At 37.0% G+C, this 21,580-nt stretch overlaps 1 protein-coding gene across 1 annotated transcript in view; it reads right to left on the bottom strand.

The window, feature by feature from the left end:
- Positions 1-21,580, bottom strand: part of GPC6 (glypican 6) — a 1,007,074-nt gene that overhangs the window by 581,502 nt on the left and 403,992 nt on the right. The window lies entirely within an intron of this gene.

Here is a 21,580-nt window from a genome sequence, read left to right on the forward strand (position 1 = left end):
GGAACCAGAAAACAGCTCATCAGATTGCCAAGATTCTGAATTTGATGGATAACCCCAAAGTAATTTATGTTCTAAGAGTTATTAATATACTCCCTTGACTTCAATATGAATATTTCAGAACATCATGATTGATGTTCTAGCTTAAAAATAACACAACACTACCTTTTCCTTCAAAAAAATCTTCATTGGGAATGCTGGAAAATTTGAGGGTATCTTATAATATGCTTTAATTCATCATAAGAACATTAAAGCTAATATGCCAGAAGTTTGTGTGTGTTTTTTTTTAATTTCATTGAATTTATTGGGGTGACACTAGTTAATACATCACCTATATACATCACCTATATATTGTATTGTGTGTCCACCACCCAAAGTCAAGTCCCCTTCTGTCACCATTATTTGCAGAAGTTTTGCGTGATGATTAACATAGCATTCCAGCTTCCAAGGAAGCCCTGGAACCACCAAGTAGCCCCCAGCCAGCCATTCTCCTCCTCCTATCACCTGATCAATCTACTTGGATTCCGTGAGGCCAGAGTACTGACACCTATTGTCTTGCTGTTGTGTTATTGATGATAAGCATCACCAGGAAGATATTTGCCTAGGACAACTTCATTTTAATAACAAACCTTCCTGATTGTTTAAAACACACACACACAATTGAAAAACTAATATTGGAGCTACTATATGAATATCCACTGCGGTGACATGGGCCATATTTTACCAGCACTAAGTAATGAGATATTGTGGTCAAAAGGTAACAGGGTCTCTCACTATTTTGATCATGAGCAAACTGAGGAAAGAAATAGCCCATAGTGTTCTGGATAAGCCATCTCCAGAGCCACCAGAGGGAAACAAGAACACCTAGTGTTCCTGATCGGACACTTTGAGTGGCTTTAATAATAAGGAGGCAAGTGTTAATTCTTTTCAATTCGGATGCAGAATGAAAGAAAAGCTATAAAGGGAAGATTGTCGGACACTCGGAGCGGAGCTGACAATTTAAAGTTAATGTTGTACAACCTGCTGCATCCATCTGATCATTAACTCACACACCTCAGCAGTAGATGTGACAGGTACTGTGCCCAGAGGCTCTCGTGCCTCAGCATTACCCCAGTAATTGTCTCTTGATAAAAGGCATGTAGCCTGGCCCATAAATGTCGCAGCCATCACTGGCGTGAGTCGGTCCTGTAGGCCCCTAGGTCCTGTGGGGATGACAGGAGAGAATACACTTCTGGAGCCCTTCACCCACGCTGGCAGGTGCCCTTTCAAGGCTGCAACTCTGCAGCAGATGGACTGTTAAGCTCCCCCGCCAGCAGCACAGCCATCAAACCTTTCCCAGGGATATCAATTAGATCCCAGAGCTCTTGGGCAGCTCAAATTATAGTGTGGCCAGTGTTGCATTATAGTCGTTATACATTATAGACATTATAGACAACTATACATTCATTAATGGTGTATTGGGCTTTTCTTTTTAAAATTTAAAACACATAGGAAGGCAACAGCTCATCGCTTGCGTGAAGAGCACAGCATTTGCCTGATGCGAAGTCAGAAACTTCTCAGCCTTGACTTGCATAAGGGCCCCGCTGAGCTGCTGAGCAGGACAAGCCTAATACACAGTGTGAAGTGCACTGCAGATGAACATCAGCTCTGAAAAGCCATCAGACCACTGTGTATCCATATTGTAAGATGGCTTGTTTACCATAGAAAGAACTAGGCAGGGTCCTCGGACCTCAGAAAGATTGGAAAACATAAAAATCTACGTGGCACTCTACTTATTCAGAACAAACATACCCAGAGGACCCAAATCACAACGTCGCAATCAAAGCTACAATTAATTCGTAATTCTTGACCCTTGTGCTCAGTATGCTCATCAGAAACAACCTGGCTATTAATATTATATTAGAAATACTGTCAGAAAAAAAGAAAAGAAAAAGAAAGAAATACTGTCAGAGAAAATAGAGCCGGAGAGAATCATTAGAGAGCATATCAAAACCACACTGACGTACAGACCACACAAGCCAGAATGGCGTAGAGAGAATTTAAAAGCGAGAGAACACAATGGAAATGATAGAAATGGAAGGTGGTGGGAAAGGGAATAGGGGGAGAGAGAGTCTCCCACTAAAAGTGTACTGGACTACACCCATAGGAACCAAGCGGACATTGCTTATCTGAAAAGACCTAGCGAAGGCGCAATTCTAAGACAAATATATTCAATCATTGGAGAGAAACTATAAAACTCAATATAGTTTTTTTTCTCAGAACTGTAAACCCAATGACTAACACAGTGAAATATATTACCCCATCCATCTACTGCTGGTGGTGAGGCCACATACCCTACATCCTTCAATTTCAGGTGGAGAACACTGCTAATGAGCTCCCGTCTGCCTCCACTCCCTCCCACCTGCCTTTCTGTCTATTCTAGGCATTTTATACTTTTTTGGGGTAGTACTTGAACAACTGTAACCTGCAAAACAACTCTCTATTCTGTGTCAAGTTGCCAACTTTGTGTTCCTAACACTGAGGCTGAGGATCCAAAGCCTAGAGGTTTAAGGGGCATGAACAGAAATTAAAGAGCCTTTCTCTTTTCCTTCCTCCCAGCTTTTGCGCACTGGCTTTGTCTCCAGAGAAGTGCATGTAGACAGCCCTAACCCCCAGATTGCTCTAAACATCTAGAGAAATTACTGTAGTATATGCGATGAATCACTACCAATGGATCTAACTTGTGTTGAACTCTCCTTAGAATCACCATGGTGGCAGCTCAGAAACAGGGGAATTAGGTCTTTACTGAGTAGCTACCCTGTGCCTGGCCTGATGCCCACCCAACCCACCAGCTAAAACCATCCAGAGCACCAGGATTTCAGGGACTGGTTAGCTGGAGTCTTTAAACTAACCAAGTTTGTATCTAGTTCTGACTTTATAGCCAGTGACACAAACTAATGTGCTGGATTTTAGACTAATCTGCTGAGAACATGTAGGCTATGCTGGGCTGTGTTTATTTTTTTTATAATTTAAATTGTGCTATCTTTTGCACTGAATATATCTCCATCTACTTCAGGGATAATATATTTTACCACAAATTGGTTTGAAATAAAAAATATCAACCAACATAAAGTAATTATTTTTACTTGTAGAAGTATAGCCCCGAAGAAATTATTCTTGGGCTTACATACCTAAATTTAAGGTATATGATGTGTTGCTTAGATACATGTGTATTTTGCATGATGACTGCTACAGTGAGGTGAGTTAGCATCTCCATCCCTTCACATAATTACGTGTGGGGGTGTGTGTTGGTAACATTTAAGACCTACTCCCTTAAAAACTTTCAAGTATCTAAGCACCCTGGTATTTTATCTTTGCCAATTCCTTCTCCTTGACATAAAATGGCCCTTTGCCCTCCATAGTCTCTATAGAAGAATTTCACCAATTCTTAAAGATGCTGCTTAAAATCTATTTATTTTGGGATGTTTTCCCCTAATCATTTCACCAGATATATTTTTTCTCTCCTCTCATTCTCTTCATCATTTATTATTAGACTTCAGTATATGCTCCCTTCTCTTTATTACAACTTTCTGCTCTTTGTTGTAGAAAATCTGGAACATTGAGAATACTTCTAAAAATAATAGAATATCATCACCCAAAGTTGCAGTCCAGAAGGTTAGAACTCAATAAGCAGTGCTTATAAATGCCCACTTTTCCCATATTCTTTACCAAATGGAGTGATTTTAAACCACTGAAATTTGTTAGAAACAGAAAGAAAAAAAATTTGTCCTTTTGTTTTTTAAGTTAAAAAAAACACTTTGCATTTCTTTCATTACCAGTGAGATGAATAATTTCTATGTGACTATTGGCCTCTTGGCTTTTATTTTGCGGGGGGCAGGGGAGGTGCAATACCAGTTTATGGTCTCTGCTTTTTTCTCTGGGGATATCATCCTTTATTATCAATATTTGTAGAGCTCTTTATATATTATGTAAATCATCTCTATATTTGCTACACATATTTATTACAGTTTTTGTGTTTTGTTATACTGCTTAACTACTTAAGTATGAAATATTTAATGTAATCTACAAATAAAATGTGACTCAGTACAATGGGGAGTTGTGTTGCAAGAAACCCTTCTTCAAAAAAATACTTATGAAATATTCTGTTAAAAAGCAGCAAAAGTCAGAGGTTACAAAACCTTAGAAAAAAATACTGTACCATAAAATATGTAGAAAACAGTGAATGTCATGGAGTAAAATCTAAAATTGACCATATCCAAGATGTGTAAAATGAAATTATAATAAGATTGAAATATCTTATCAAAGAGATAAAAAGGTTGAAAAATATGAACTGCAATCTATTATTAATAACAATTTAAGGTAAAAATAATCAGAGAAAATACACTTTAAAAATGCAGTCCAAAAAACAATTAAATAATGAAAAAAATATGTAAGAAGTTGAGACATCTGAAGAATAGAGATTGAGATTCATTGTGCAATAATAATGATTTTGAAATAAAAAGGTAGCACGGTTGAGCAAATATTTCAGAACTGAAAAAAATAGGATAGAAATATCACTTTTATTCCTATATCATATATAATAACTAGAAACTAAATCCAATACCCAGCCTCATTTTAAAGAAACAACACAAAGAAGAGTATTCTATGTGCTTCCAAGAAGAAAATGTAGATAACCTATCATGGACTATAAATCAGACATCCTGGTGCTTCTTCATGAAAAAGCAAAAGCAAAACATGCAAATAATGGAACAACGTATATTCAAATCAGGGTATTATTAGTTTTCATTCACAAGTGAAAATAAGACATGTTTTTAGCCTGAAAGACTTAGAAAATTCACTAAATATAGATATTTACTCCAACATCTGATGGAGAATCTATACCAAATATTATACTAACTGCTAATTACCAGAGTAAACACTACTAATTGAAGATGTAAGTAAAGAAGAACTCTCCTGATTACTGGTAACAATATTAACTAATTTAAAGAATTGTTGAGTCCAGATTATTATAAATGAAAGCAGATGTAGGATGAGAGTTGTATACGCAGTCCAAAAAAAAAAAAAACCCTAAAATTTTTGTCACTTATAAAAAGATAATACACAGAATTAAGAACAGTGTAGACTATTCTGAAATAGGCACTGAAAATAAAAAATAAAAAATTGAGTGATAAACTTTTAAATCATTTAATGATAGAAGAAAACTTGGCAAATCCACACAAAAATAAAAATAAATAAAGAGAAATCTTAAATTATAAAAATGGTAGATACAAATACAAAGGTATATTAGTAGAAGCAAATTAAAAAAAGAAATTTTTAAGCATGGAACTGTCTCCCTCACCTCACATAAAATAGATTTTCATACTGCATAAAAAAATTAAACAATTGGCTACTTACAAAGCAATGTCTCATTAAAAGGCTAAAAATAAGATATTCAACAAAAATCTATCAATCACATCTGAACAAAAGAATCATATGGTTGGTATTATTAACCAAAGTAGAATTTAAGGCAATAAACACAACATTAGATTTTAAGGGGTATAAATGGTAGTGGGGGAAAAAAAGCTATTAAATTTTTAAAAAGAAGATTATAATACCTTTATAGAAAGCAATCATTCATAAGGAAATCACATACCGTTTCCATCCACTACATTTCTTTAGCACATTTTTATTTGACATTATCAGATAATACTGTAAGCCAGGCACTATACTAAGTACTGTGAATACAGATGTGAATAAGATCCATTTCCTCCTCTAAAAATCTCAGTCTAGAAAAGACGAAAGGCATCTAAACAGACAACTGCAGTAAAATGTGGTAAGTGCAAAAAAAGAAACATTAAGAACATAAGCTGGGGAGGGGGTGGGAGCAGAGTGAAGGATGTCAATGGGGGGAAAAAGGGGAACACCTATAATACTTTCAACAATAAAGATAAATTAAACAAAAAAGATCATCTACAAGGAAAAGAGCTAACATAGAGAAGTCAGTGATTTAAATTGTGAGTTAGAGAGGAGGAAATATTAGAGAAGATCATAGAGGAGGGTTTTTGGAGAGTAATCTAGAGAAGAATAACTCTCTAGTCAAGTAGAGGCCAAAAGGGGAGGCATTCCAGGCAGAGGAGAGAAATGGTACAAAGGCACAGGACTGGAAGAACAGCTTGAGAGAACAGCTCAGGGACTGGTGACTCTGGAATATTCAGAGCAAGAATAATGGTGGGAGTTGAGGCTGGAAGGCAAAAGAGGCAGACTGTGAACAGACATATTAGGTAAGCAATGTTAAGTAGCCTGAGCTCTATTCTGTAGAGAATTAGGAGTCTAAAATTGCTTTTGTCTAGGAAATACTTAGTTGAATTTGCACGTAGATGGTGAACACTCCTGTCAATGTTGGGAATGGACTGACCTTGACCTGAGATTACAGGTGGCAAGGCCATGGAAATGAACTAGGTTCCCACCCATGGGGAGATCGATGTGAGAGTTAAACTGATGTTACAAATTGAACAATACTGTCAGATGAGGTGACACCACTTTCTTTTTCTTGCTTATGTAAGTGTGGGAATTGGTTAACAGAAAGAAGAGACTCAGGAAAGCAGAACTGGGAGGACAGTAGGTTTAGTTTGGAACATCCTGAGCTGAAGGCCTTGGTGGAAATCCAAGCAGAGAAGTCCCCTGGAGAAATCAGAGGCAGGCACAAAACGGAAAGTCAGCCGTGTAAGGAGTGGTGAAGCGTATGGTAACAGACGACAAAAGGCGAGAGATAGTGCACGTAGCTTTAAAGGCTGAGCTGAGGAAGAGAAAGAAGGGAAAAAGAAACAACGTTCAGAAAAGAGGTAAGAAAAAAGATTGGAATGCAAGTCAAGGAGGCGGAGACTTTTAATAGGCACGGTCTGCAGTGTTAACCACCACACTGGGGGAAAAATCACCACATATCTAGCAACGAACACATAAGCAAAACCTGGGAGTAATACAGAATGGATAGAAACACAGATTAAAGGGATTAAGGCCCCTCTCAGCTGGGGACTCAGTCTGTCCTCCAAAATAGTTTTTTAATATTAGGAACACAATGAAAAGAAAAAGCAGAAATTGTATATGTTAATTTCACTAATGTAAAGTCAATAAAAAATAATACCATTAAGTAGCAGCAAAAAAACTTAAAATACTTAAGAATGGTGCTCCCAAATAACAACTGGGTCAGGACAAAAGTAAATGTACGTTAGAATCAATTCTAATGGGAGGACTGACTATTACATGTTGGCCAAAGTAGTTCAAAGAGTGTCGTCCATAACTTTAAATGTTTCTAATACTTAAAAAGAGAAAGGAGAAAATAAGGGAAGGAGAGAATTAAGCCTAGATCTTAAGATCTTGTTAGGAAGGAAATAATAAAGATGAAAGGAGCAATAAATATATTAGAAACCATTAAAAATCAGAATGATGTAAACAAAAAGTTGGCTTACTCAAGTCTAATAAAACAGACAAATCTCTGGCAAATTTAAGGTTTTTTAAAGGAAGCAAAAACCAATAAAGGAAAATTGGAACACGAAAACAGAGTGTAAGAGCCACAGTAAAAAATATTGAAAATAATAGAGAATATTTTAGGCTGATGATGAACAATTAAGCTAATAAATTGGAAAGCTTTTATTTACTTAATGATTTATTATTTTACCTATCAATATAAGCAGCATTGCCCACACTTTACAGTTGAATAAACTGCAACTCAGGACAAATACTTTGAAACACTTATTGTAAGAGTTCATTGTTAGAGACAGAATTTGAGCCCAGGTCTTTTGGACAGCTTAGCTTTGTTGTTTCTCTGAAACCACATGGTCAGCGATATCTACACCTGTGTGTTCTGCCCTCGGATTTCCATAAACCAAGACCTTAAAGTCCAAAAGCAAGCTCCACTCTTTGTCCTCACCTTCTCCTTCACCTGCAGTCTCTCTCTCAGGGCAGGGCACAAATCTGAGCCCTGTTGCCCAGGCCAGGCACTTAGAAATTAATTCTATAATCCATAGTCCACCATTTCCCTCAACCTCTGCTGGCAGCTAGTTGCACTTTGCTTCGTTTATGCACCTCCATTCCTTTCCTGTAGTTTCAGACTCTTTCTTATTCTCTTTGGAACCCTGCATGTGTCCCAGAAAACTTACTCCTCCCTATAGACCAGCTCTTTCATTTCTCAGCACTGAAATCAGCAGTCTCTCCTTCACGCTGCCCTGAATGCAGGTGCTTGAGACCCCAAAGCCGAGCACCAATATTTCATTGATAACATTCATCTCATCTGTTTCCACCCATATCGCAAGCCTGTTGAAAGCACTTGGATATTGATTCTATCACCAGTGTATTAATTTTCTCCAAACCTGGCATCATTAGCAAGTTTGATGAGCACACTTCCTGTCAGTGTGCAGATCTTTACTTCCTATCATTGTGCCGATCTTTGATGCAAGTCATGAACCACAAAACATGGCCAAGAACAGCTACCCGAGGAATGACATTAGGCGTCAACCTCTATGTTAAAATCAACACATTAATCAACCACCAGGGTAAAACTGTTCAGTCAGCCACAAATCTACTTGTCCGTCCTGTCATCAGGGCCACAATGACCCACCTTGGTCAGAAGGTTATCTCGAGATACTTGACAAATGCTTGCTAAATTCTAATTACACAATGGCTGTAACCTTTCCTTGAAGAATAGCACAAACAGAGCACAGATTACGAATTAAGAAAGCAGTATTTTAGGCCCAGTTTTCTCTAACTTTCTATCTGGCAACGAACTATCTCAGAGTACAGGAGGTTTCTGCTCATCTACAAAGACCATCAAGATCGGAGCAAGGTCAGCGTGGGATGAGTTAACTAACCTCAATCACTTTATTATTTAAATTGAGCTCATTTGGCACTCTTAGGTAGAATCATATTATCTTTATATTTTTCACACTTTGAGATGTCCATTCTAAATTTTCAGTTTGAAGACAAATCTTCACAAATAGAAGCATAAATATCCCAAGGTAATTATTTACGGTAAACATTAAACTCAGTACATGTTATTTCTTTTAAAACGGTCAGTGGATTCCAGCCTGGGATCTACAGAGGGCCAATTAATTCTTTCATAGGATATAGCTAATCAAGCAGTTCTCAAGACAATTTGACATTTATTATATTTTTTTCTGTGATGGCGCTATATATTTTTTATTCTGTTTCATTTTCTGACTCTGTTCCTGTTGGCATTAAAATATTACCACAGGGAGTATCATTCTTTTTATGTAGTGGAAACTATAAAATTGGGAGGAATGATAACTTTATAAAACAATATAAGATGAGATAGAATTAGCCAGTTAATTTGGAGGACTAGGGATGTCTATAAATGAAAACCAACAAAAGTTCAGCAAGCGAACTATACTAACACTGCAAGTAGGTCAAGTAGAGTAATACAGTGAGGAGCACTGATTAGTTTATGAAGAAACTGAAACTAATAGTAAAAAGACACAATTGATCCTGTGTTTTATTTCCTTTCTTTATCCACCAATAATAATATTTCTTCAAGAGAGAATGGACATAGAGAAATTGTAGAAACCAAACACAGGCATAGAGAGATTATATAATACAAATTAAACTCTGTAGGGCTATACTGTCTACACTATAAGGAAGCTCATTGAGTCCCAGAGTTTGCAAAAGTAAAGACAAAGAAAATATGTGGGGGTAGGGGAGTCAGCATTCTAACAAGGAAGAAATAACATTGTTCTATGGCTCCATGTATCATGAGGGAGATTAACAAATTTCCAGATGCACATCTATAACCTGTACAAGTTCACACAAAACCAAAAAACTAATTTTATGATATATTTGGCTTCCTAAATAATTATAAAATCAGTTACTTCATAGTCTAATTCTAAACATAAAAAATTTTTTAAAATATTGCTTATTGTTTTCCTGGTACCATTTATGTTAACAGCATGATTTTTTCTTTTAAAATAGTTTTCCACATAAACTAAATGACCTTTTGAAGCTTTGCCTCCAAATTTACCACAGTGTCCCAGGTTGTAATTGGGATTGTAAAGTTTTGAGTTTTGCATTAACTATTTTTGGAGCTGAATTTATTTTTCATGCACTTTAAATCTTTGTTCTTTGGAATTAGTACTAAATTTATCCAATCTATCTTGCAACCTGAACTGTCACTTGCTTTCTACTAAAAGCTTTGAAATATGACCAGGAGATTTTATCTCATAAAGGATTTGCATTGTTTAGCAAATGTGATATGTCAGAGTACAACAAAGCAATTGTAATATTACACTGTTTATCAATTTCTGCCCCACTTATCATTCTCATCGTGTTATGAATTCCTCCTAGCAAAAAGCTGTCCGAACTCTGGTCTAATTACAGAATGCTGCTTCTTGACCTTGACTTTTTTCAGTCTTTATCCTTAATTGCCACACATGCTTTAAGAAAACACTTGTCAACTGAATTAGACTCTGACATTGGAAACGTTTATAAAGTAAATAATTTAGTTTCAGCTGCATGTTTAGTTTAGGTGATGACTTATATACTCTAATCTGGCATCATTTTTTAGCACAATGCTTGCTTAGGACATTTTACACAAAATGTACATCAACAATGTATGATAAATATAACTAAAATTGACCATACAACATGTAAGATGTCCATTGCTGTCTGTAGCTTTCTCTAAAAAGCTTATAATTTAAAAATGCTTTCCAACTGTATTATTAGTTACTGAACACAATTGTTCAATAACTTAGGCCACTTATAATTTGAAGAGGATAATAAACATCCCAAACACAGGGACACATAATTCATCTCCTCTCCTTTTGGTCTTTAATTCAAATTTAGTGAGGTCTTCCCTACAGCCCCCTATATTGCAAATCCCCTTTCCTAACATTTTCTGTCACCCTCCTCATTTTATTTTCTTCATAGTACTTCTCACCATCTACCAAACTACTTTATTTTGTTAACTGTCTGACTTCACTCCCCACACCAGATTAGATTATAAACTCCCTGCAGTCAGGAGTTCCCTAGCACTTCAACCATGCAGTGCCTGGCACATAGCAGATGCGCGGTGTACATCAGAAACATCAATCAAAAGGTACTACGATAATTTCTTAAGAACTTTAATAGATACAAAAACACCACCTTTCCCTTTTTATATATTTCAAGTATAATTCTCAAGGGTATATTAGGGAAGCCACATTTGTTACGCTTATAGGGAGAGAAAACTCATACCCTAAGTAGTTTGCTTCTCTTATCTGCTGTCCAGGTGGGGAAAAAAAGCTGTCCATTGTTGGAGCCCGAATAATTTTCCCCATTCAGTTATGCACATTTCAACTAACGGGAAAGGCAAGGTGGACCATACTTTTCCCACCCCTGCTTATCTACAGGGAATTTCCAACAGCAGTTTCCTTTGTGCCATTTCATCTCTGACCCGCAGATGGGGCAACCAAACAGAAGAATGCCCTTGTATTTCAATATATACACAAATACATAAGTAGTTGTAAATATATACATATATATATTTTACAAAATACAATTCAAGAACCTAAAATCATTGTAAGTTCTTTTAGAGGAGACACTAAAAACAAAAGCACATTTTATGTGAACTAGAAAATTACTAAAGCAGTGACTGTCAAGGTGCAGGATGGGGAGGAATCAGAATCATTAGAGTCCAAATTTGCTTTTCTGTATTTCTAAGTGTCCAGTTTATAACCTGACATTTTGATAAGACCTCTCATGAAGGGTGTTTTATATTTGCTTTTCTTTCTTCTACGCCCACCCCACTCCTTCATTTTTGAGACCCATTGTGTATGAGAAGGGTTGATGATCGTAATATTAACTGTGACAATTGCATGCAGAATGAAAAAAATGCTGATAATCTCTCTGGCTCTGTTTTAAAGTTATTTCTAAGTAAATATATGGAATGACTGATATATGGATTTTAATTTGTTTTAAAAGTAATGTGAGAACCTGTGTCTCAAAAGACTTAGAAGTGATCAGAAACCAATATATGGGGGGGAAAAAACTGTCAGGCAATGACCCAAATCTTTCTTTTCTGCTCACTGTGCTTACAGAAAACTTGGATGATCAGCCTGCAAAGCCAGACTAGATGCCTCTATTCTGAAAATAACTTCTGTCTACTGTGAACCAAGGATATCCCTTCAGACATTCCATGACTCATGAATATATGTTGAAGTACAACTATTTGGCGGGCTTTGAGCCACACTACATGAATCACTAGTATGTTCTTTAATTTAGATGGCATCCTGTTGATATCTGCAAAGGATAAAAACAGGAAGTATAATGATATCATAGGATGGAGCTAGTACTTTGTCAGGGAAGTAAAGAGGACAATAGCCTGGCACACGCAGGCATCTTTCTTCTGAAGATATGGAAGACTTCAGTGTTTAGGGCATGAGCTTTTGGTTGCTTCAAGTTCCCAGGTTGTATTATTCTAAGTGTATTTTTTTAATGTACTTCTGTTTGAGGATGAAGGAAAGAGGATCTCAGAAAAGATTTTGGGACTATTAACATCATCAAATACCCTGGGAAGATATCCAAAAATAAGTATAGTGCTTTGTCAGAGCTGTCCTCTAAAGACTATATAGTCCTACAAATCAATATTTTCCCAAAATAAAAACATTTTAAAAAAAATAACATATTCATTCATTTAATTTTCCCAGTAGTAATGCCTGCACTATTTTCTTTAATTTCCAGAAAATGGTATTTACTCTTGCCTTCTTTCATTAACAGGAGTCTTTCTGAAACTCTCAAGTCTTAGTGAAAACATGTAAACAGCTTTAAGTTACATTTATTTAAATGGCATTTTCTAGAAATAAAAAAGAAGTGCTCAACTTTGGCTTATCTTCCTTTCACTACTTGTATTAAGTTTTTCTACTGTTTTCTAAAAAGGAGCATGGTGCTGCTGCTGTTATTCAGCCTAAGTATTTTTGAGAATGGGAGCTATGTTTACATACTTTAGATTAGAAAACATGGAGCAGATGTAGGAAGAATTCCACGCACTTTCATCAAATCCTTATTTAAAAGAGTAATAAAGCTTTATATTTTACAGGTCCTCTGAGGCCACTAAAAATCCACTGAGAAAACGCATTGGTCCTCTGCACTGAAAGAAATCCATCTTGACCAGAATCCTAGTATCTACAAATGTGTTTGTTCAACTCCCGTGAGCCAATCCCAGTGCGATGACAGCAGCGACATGCGCAGCGCAGTCTGAAGCACACGTGCCAAGCAAACAGCAAACGGAAGGAACAACTGTAGTTTCAGGGAAGAGTAAGAGTCAGGCTTATAAAGAATGTCCATCATGGCATCTCGGAAAGTGGACAAGGGGACATCTAGCTTGTTTCCTAGTTCCTTTTATCTCTGCTTTCTCAGAAAGCTATGCAAACGTCCATGGCAAATGCTCTGCCTTTGTGGCATATCCCGCACTAAGTTACTTTAACACGCATCAGACTAAACAAGAACCTTGAGGGTGCGGTTTTGTGAATATTATGATTTCACAAATGCATGTACATTCCATCCAAGAAACGAATTTAAAGACAAATTTAAACTGCTTGCTGTGAACACTAATCAGTATTGTCTATCTCCCTATGCATATGATTCTTTTTCTCTTAAACTGGTAAATGCATCAAATTCATTTGTGCTGCCAAATTATAGCATATACTATGTTTATTTTAAGCATCACGCATTTTAGTTTTAAAACTTAATTCATATATTACATTCTCTTGATTGTGCCTGATATGCATTATGGTAGCTGAGAAATGTGCAGTTACAATGTAAAAATGAAGATGAAAATGCCTCATCGCTCTCACCCCTATCAATTACCTGTTATTTAGACTGTTTTCAAATCAATACTATATTCTTCACTATCATTAAAGAACAGTGGCATGCATTATCTTGAACTGGAAATTATACTGTAGCGTATTAAAAATAGACGTATGTGTATGGCAACAGGGCATAGGAGCAGTCCCATTACTCACAGTTCAAAGATGTCAGTGTTGCCATCACACATATTTAGGAGATTACAAATTGTTGCAAAAGTTTCCCACAGATTTAAAGTTTTGATATATAGCTATTTTAAATTCCTCACATTTATCTCTAGTTTCAAGGGAGCTATTAGCCTCCTAAGGGTCTGGTTATATTAATCTACATGTGACTATCTGGGTCCCTGAGAGCCCTCGATAATATGGTATGTGTCTTCTTTGGCATACGGAGATGATAAACTCTTTTGAATCCAAATGCAGTCGTGGAGCTGAGAATGCCAAGAGCTCGGCACCTTCCTTCCAGTTAATTCCATTTAAGGCTGCAGCCATATCCATTTTAAGGTGGCGTTGTCGTCGCAGAGAAGGTAGAGGCCGAGGCAAAAGAAACAAGACTTAGTAGCAAGCCATTTAACTTCTGGTAAAAGATTAGCTACTTTTCATAAGTGATTAGCCAATGAGGAGATGTAGAGACCCGGTAGATGGAGGAATGGATCGGGTCCGCCAGGCGAGCGGTCCAGGATTGCACAGCACAGCTCCAGCCACTCATGCAGCCTGCAATACAGGGCGACCCCGGAGCGTGCCAAGGCCGCGCTGCTAATAATAGTGATTATGATTGTATTTTCAGAAACTGACCAAATATTCAACTTGGAACGAGAAGGGCAAAGTGGAAACACTTTTAGCTTTCCAAGTGCCTCAGATTCATGATAAAGCTGTTAAAAGTTAATCAGAGTAAATGCCATCCATCCCACATCATTCCCTGTGCATCCTTGGCCTCTACCTAACAAGTCTTTGCAGCCCTGAGTGCAGAAACTATGTATGTATAAAATATATCAGTATTTTTCTTTGAATTATCATGATCAGTCCCTTATTTTTTACTTTACAGGAGAAAATATGCAACAGTAAACAGTTTAATTAAAATATAAATCATTATCACCCATGGACATTTGTGGGTAATATAAATATACTTGTAATATAAATGTACATATGGACAAAATATGCCAATAGGAACAGACTATATGTTAATCTTAAATTTTAGGATAAAATTTAAGGTCTACCCATTAAATATGTTAGGGAAAATGTAATTTAAAGTTTGGGCTAATGTAATTTAATGTGTATTTATTTATTATCTGTTGTATTCTTGGAAAGACCTCAAATGGCCTGTAACACATTATCAACAATTATTAATTAACAATTTGCATGGTTTCTCTTTGCAAGTTTTGTTGTTGTTTGATTTTTATAGGGGAAGAATAAAAGCAACATATGTCCTTTCAACACTCAGGCAACTGGTTATTTTGTAAAATGTAAATTATACCAGAACTAATTTTCATGTGCCTATTTTGGAATGTATTAATTGACTCGTTTTTAGCTTTACCATATCACCATGCACATGTGTTGATTTTAAATAAACAGAGTCTATCTTTGAAATTTTTCCAATAAGCTATTAAAACCATATAAGCCTAAATTTTGCTTTGGTAAAAAGCAGCAATCTTGCCCCCAAATGAAATGTTTCCAAATACTAAGTTGCCCAATAATAGATCAGGAAATGGAATTTTAATCCCTCAAAAGTAGGGGTTCAAGTTAAATGCTATTCGCTCATATAAATGGAAGAACAAATCAGTTCACCACTCACAGTGCTCAGGTTCTACCAAGTCTAGTGCTGTTGCCGTTTTTGTTTAAATGATTTGCTAACATCATTTTGAAACAATAACTCTGTAATTGTCCCCACCTGTGAGATCTTGTGAACATGTTTTAATTATCAACAAATGTAGTGCAAATTCAAAATGATTTTAATAATTCCAAATTTGAGTATTGAAGAGCTCTTTATGGTTCATTCATGTTTAATATAGTTTGTGGCTTTTTTGGGGGGGATTCCACGCCTTTAGGAGACTTTCTGTTTTCCACTAAAACAGCATTTTCCCATTTGCAACCAGAATGGATGGATCTTGAGAATGTCACGCTACATGAAATAAGTCAGACAGAAGAAAGCCAAGAACCATATGATTTCACTCGTATGAGGGATATAAAACCGAAAGTAAAAAATGAACAAGTAAGTAAAGCAAATAAACAAACAAAAACTCATAGACACAGGCAACAGTGTGGTGGTTACCAGACGGAAGGAGGCTAAGGGGGAGTGACAGGTAAAGGGGATCAAATATATGGTGATGAAAGGAAATTGGACTTTGGGTGGTGACCACACAATGCAATACGCAGATGATGCATCACAGAAAATTACACTTGAAATCTATCTAATTTCATTAACCAGCGTCACCCAAATAAATTTAATTTTAAAGAAAAGAAAACATGCAACATTTTCATTTCCCAACTTGTCTTTTCTCAGAGCCTAAAACTACAGTACTCGTATCCTCTATTTCTAAAGCCAAGGTACAACAGTTATGGATTTAACAATAAGCACTTACACTGGCTAAATTTCCATGTTGGCTAGGGGCCGGGAAACTGCGTGGGCGTTGATGTATTATTACCGCAGACATGAATGAAGGGGTTTTGATTAACTGTCAAAATCGACTAAGAAGGAGAGCCAAGAGAAACGTCCCTCCTCATTTCATCAGTTCCAAGGGCAATGGACGCGTCTCTCCATCAACCGTTCCCTTTTCTCCATCTCGCCGGCTGCCCGTAATCATGGGTGTGTAGCTGCGCTTATTTTTCATCGTTTCATTGCTCTGCATGTGCTCTCGGCAAAAACGCTCCTGATTAGTAACTTTTAATGGTACTACAAGACAGCCTCCAAAGCTCTCCACCATTTCCAACCAATTCTTCCAAGATAACTAAGCTACTTTTCCTCTCCGAAGTTTCTTCTATATAAAGTCCATGTGTGATTTGGTGATAGGTCAGATTCCTTCAGGATTTTATGCCCAAACACACCAAATGAACTACACTAGTACCACACTTGGCTTAAGCATCTATTGTCCTACAACTGTTGTTTCCTGTCTATAGGTCTCACTTCCAAGTGAAGAGAAGCAGAGGGACAGTGGAGAAGGGAGAGCTGAGAAAGGAAGGGGGTAGAATTGGGAAACCAGGCTAGGGAAGCCCTTTCATATTTAGCTGACATATTTGGGGGGCACAGTTCTTAAACACACTAGTGGTTCTACACACTAATGGCAAGTAGAAATGTCCTTTCCTTCAGCTCCCCACTATTCTCCCTTGTCCCCAACCCTAATTTCTTGATTGCTATAAATCACACCAGGCCTTTTGAATATACAGTGAAAACAACTATAGTATACAGAAGTTGGAGATAAAAAAAATTAAACTGAAAAATCTTTTACTCTCAAGTAATTAAATTGTATCTCTTACAGAATAACTTGATGAAACTACTTAGAAAAATGATGTGCAGCATCCTGATACACAATAAAAAATCCCGCAAGTGGGAAATTTTAATGTTTGTAGTGGACAGAGGCTTCCCATGTCCAAGTCAGTCAATACAAGGAGGCTTTTCTACTGCACAGCAACATTTCTGTCGAGACGATCTTGTGACTGCTCGTCCTGTTTTTCTTCTGTGGGAATTTTTGAATCTACAACACATTGCCACGTACCGTATATAAAAGCCGTAATTTAGCATTGAATAATAATTTCAGGCATTCTCAAAGTACAGTTGAATAATATTACTTATTAATGGCTTCTTGGAAAACCATCATGTCTTCTTTTTGATCGTACCATTCATTTATGTATTAGGAATTCTGATTCACAGAAAGATTAGCACAGAAAGCAGCATTTTCTCCACTAGCACAGATAAGATTAGTGAAAAGGCATTAAAATTTTCAAGCAGCCCAGCTGAAGGGATGTAGCCTAATTCACCTCTTACAATAGTCACATGGAAGAAAAGCTGTAGTCAGCCCTGTCCAATGTAATAACCACTAGCCATTCAGCATGAAACGGCTAGACAAAAGTGAGATGTTCCATAAGTATAAATTCACACTGGATTTCAAAGAATTGGTACAGAAGAAAGAATGTAAGAGATCCCATTCACAGTTTTTTATATTGAGTACATGTTTGAAAGATATCATTTTAGATATATTGGGTTAAACAAAAAAAATATTAAATGTATTTTTTCCTGTTTCTTTTTACTTTACAATGTGGCTACAAAAAAATTAAAAATTACATATGTGACTTGCATTGTATTTATATAAGACAGCACAGCTATATAAAAAGACAGCATTTAACTGATATGTCTGAGTCTGTGATAAATGATACCAAAGAGAGCAATTTAAAAAATATATTTATTGAATTTGTTTCAGAAACTGCACTTATGTCCTTAATAAGTTACTGTTTTATAGAAAAAAACATATATATACTAAAAGATGTGCTGCTGTTTGCTGAAGCTGTAATAACTGGTTTGATTGCCCCAACGCTGGGAGCCTAATGACAAAACTCAATGACTGCCGGCAAAACGGCACGGCAATCTTTTTAATCATATCTCAATTAGCTCTAGAAGTTTCTCATTTCGGGGCTCCCAGGGGTCTTGTTGCTTGTCTTTTTCACTTGAGATAAACAAAATCCTCATTCTTATATTCATCTCCAGTATCTTTTTTTGTTGTGCTGGTGGTCTTAATGAGCTGCAGTTGCTGACAGGGCTGCGGGCTGCGGGCTGCAAACTTCCCCGCTGTAAATGTCTTTCCCTCCAACAGCACCAGGAAAATCACTCCTGTGCTGGGGAAGTGAGCTGGCCTCCCACATGGCAGAGGCCTCTAGGGACACCTGGGCATTGCTTAGAGAGAATGTAAGACAAGGAAGATATAATTTTCTGCTTTTTTTTTTCTCAAGAGGAAGCCAGATATGCATCATCTGTCTACAGTAAGGAAACATTTGAAGACTATTTTGTTTTGGCCTTATTTAGACTGGATAAAATGCATTATTTATTTTCCATTTATTCCTTTGCTCACTTATCTATTTACCAATCATTTTTCACCTATTATGTGAAAGGTGCTAGGGATAGAGATGTGATATATGGTATGTTTGCATTCAAGGATCTCACACTCCAAGTCATTTTCTTTATTACATACATGTAGAGTCCAGTTTTTCTCAAATATTTAGATTTTTAGGACTGATCTTCAAGATTATTAAGAAGAGCTAGACATGTTGAAAATCATCAGGATGCCATAATACGGCTTTCTGCACTTTATGTCTAGGCCTCCTTTATGTGAATCCTATGCTCATATAGAATCCATATCCACATCTATAATCCACCTTCATACCCATTTCTATGTCTGAAGGTACCCATATCTCTATCTACAACTCTGCTCCATACTTAAAACATACACCATATACTCAAGACTGAAAAAAGTAAGACTTTAGTAACTGTTCCAGTTATAGGCAACAAAGTTGATATAATTAATATTCTTAGACTAGATGCATAGCCTCTAAGTCATGTAAATAGAAACTAAATACTATGCTGAGTTCGTGAAAGAGATAGGACCACTGAGTTAATTCCCAGCAGTAAAAGAATGCTCCATGACAGTAGCCTCACATCCTTGGTATGCTGCCTAGGACTAAGGACTCAGCAGGCTTCCTCCATGTCTTTCCCATATACCCCATGGCTGTGGTTAGCAGCAAGTTTGCAATACTGCAAAAACTTTTAAGAGTTTCAAAACGTAGGATGGCTGAGACATTTCTTATGGGCATAGAATTTGGATCCAGAAATAGTCACAAAAGCTAACTTACTCTTCCACTGGTCCTAGCTCTGAAGCTGATTATAGGGCAACCCTCCTCATTTTCTCCCCCATAAGATGACAGGCAGAGAGCAAACATCACAACAACCTTCAGCAAACTTTCTCCTTCATTGTATCTCGTGCTCTCCCCACAACACAGCACAGTGGATGCAGAGTAACAGCAGACTCTCAACTGGGTCTGCCCCTTTAGCTTTCATTTCATCCTGACCTTTCAAGAAGGAATGTTGTCAACAGATTGTAATGGTCCTCTCAAGTTTTACCACAAATTACACATTCCAGCAAGGGGTGAGGTCCTGTTTTATTTCTTGTACAGGCCACCTGGATCTAGTAAGTCACTCCCAGGTCATCAACTTTTTGCCTAGAGAAAGGTCGCAGTTAAAGACTTTCCAAGTTCTGAGGGTAACATTTGAAGGCTGCCAAAATAAGAAACGGTTTTACTCCCTTTCCAGCATCTCCATGTTTACTCCTTTCTCTCCTTGACTGTTCAACCTGAAAACCTACTGCACGATATAATTAACTCAGTGTGCTCTAAAACTAATGAGAACCTTAGACACTTAGGGAGCTTTCCGAAGCACACATCAACCAGAGGAGCCATCAAATGTTTTGTTAAATGGGATCTCATGCGGTCTAGGCCGGTTAGTTACAATAAATGGCAATGGAGCAAAGGGAAACCTCTGGGTGAGGATAGTGCCACCTGACATCTCTGCTGGGAAAGCTCAGGGGTTAGCATAAATCCATTCAGGATCAAATATGCAATGAAATGGCATCGAGGACATTTGTACAGTTTTGAAATGTTACGTTGAAAGTGGAAAAGCAAGCGAGAGTTTGTGTGTGATTTACTAAGATCAGACTGTTATTATTTTTCCATCCAGGACTATTTTTAAGGCAGCTGGGAAATTCCTTAATATATCCACCTGCCTTGTTCATCCTAAGAGTGCTGTTGCTTGCACTTACTGAGTACATGGTATAGGAGTTTTGGGAGGAAAACCAAAGACAGCTAGCTCTGTCTTAAAGATTGCAAGGAAAACCAGGCACCAAATTATGACTGTTTAAGTAAGTATGTTATTGATACATATCTTACATTCAGAAAAGATCACATCCCTGCACAGGTAAGTGAACAGCATTCAGAGAAAGAGATAGAACATTACTACTGCCACAAAAGCTTTTTCCCCAGTCATCAAGCCCCTGACTTACAGCAGAGACTCATTTTCACTTTATGTGAATGAACTCATACAGACTGGGCTCTTCAGGGTGCTTTCTAAGGTCACCATTATGTTATGAGATGTGTCAGTTTTCTTGCACATAGCAGTTGTTCATTGTCATTGTTGTATAGTATCCATTAAATGAACATGCCACAGTGTATCTTGTGTTATTCCATTTTGGGCTATTTTGAATAGTGTCGCCATGAGCTTTCACATGCACATGTATGTGCACATTTCTGCTGGGTATAATCTATAAATGAAATTTTTGAGTCATAAAATACGCTCATGTTTATTTTTAGTAGCTCCTGTTCAACAGTTTTCCAAATGGTTGTTTCAGTTTATCCTTTGCTCCAGATTGAGAAATCCAGCTGCTTCGCACCCTTGTCGCTTTTTGGTATCACCTGTCTTTTCATTACTGCCATTCTAACGAGTATTCAGTGGCCCATTCACTGTGCATTTCACTGACATTCCTCTGATGACTAATGAATTTGGGCACCTTTTGATACATTTATTGGCGTTTTAGTATTTGAGCTCATGGCATTTTATAAACCAGCATGCAGATATAGAGTCAATAGTACTAGGAATCTTCTCTAAGCTAAACAAATGCAGATTTTTGTCAACTTCTCCTCTGAGAATTTGCTCTAATAATATTTCCCAGCCCTGACGGTTCTTCCCTAGACTGGTCCAGAGTGTCAGTGTCCTTGTGCAGCACAGC

This window comes from Miniopterus schreibersii (assembly GCF_964146895.1).
Source record: "Miniopterus schreibersii genome assembly, chromosome: 2".
Classification (NCBI taxonomy): Eukaryota; Metazoa; Chordata; class Mammalia; order Chiroptera; family Miniopteridae; genus Miniopterus; species Miniopterus schreibersii.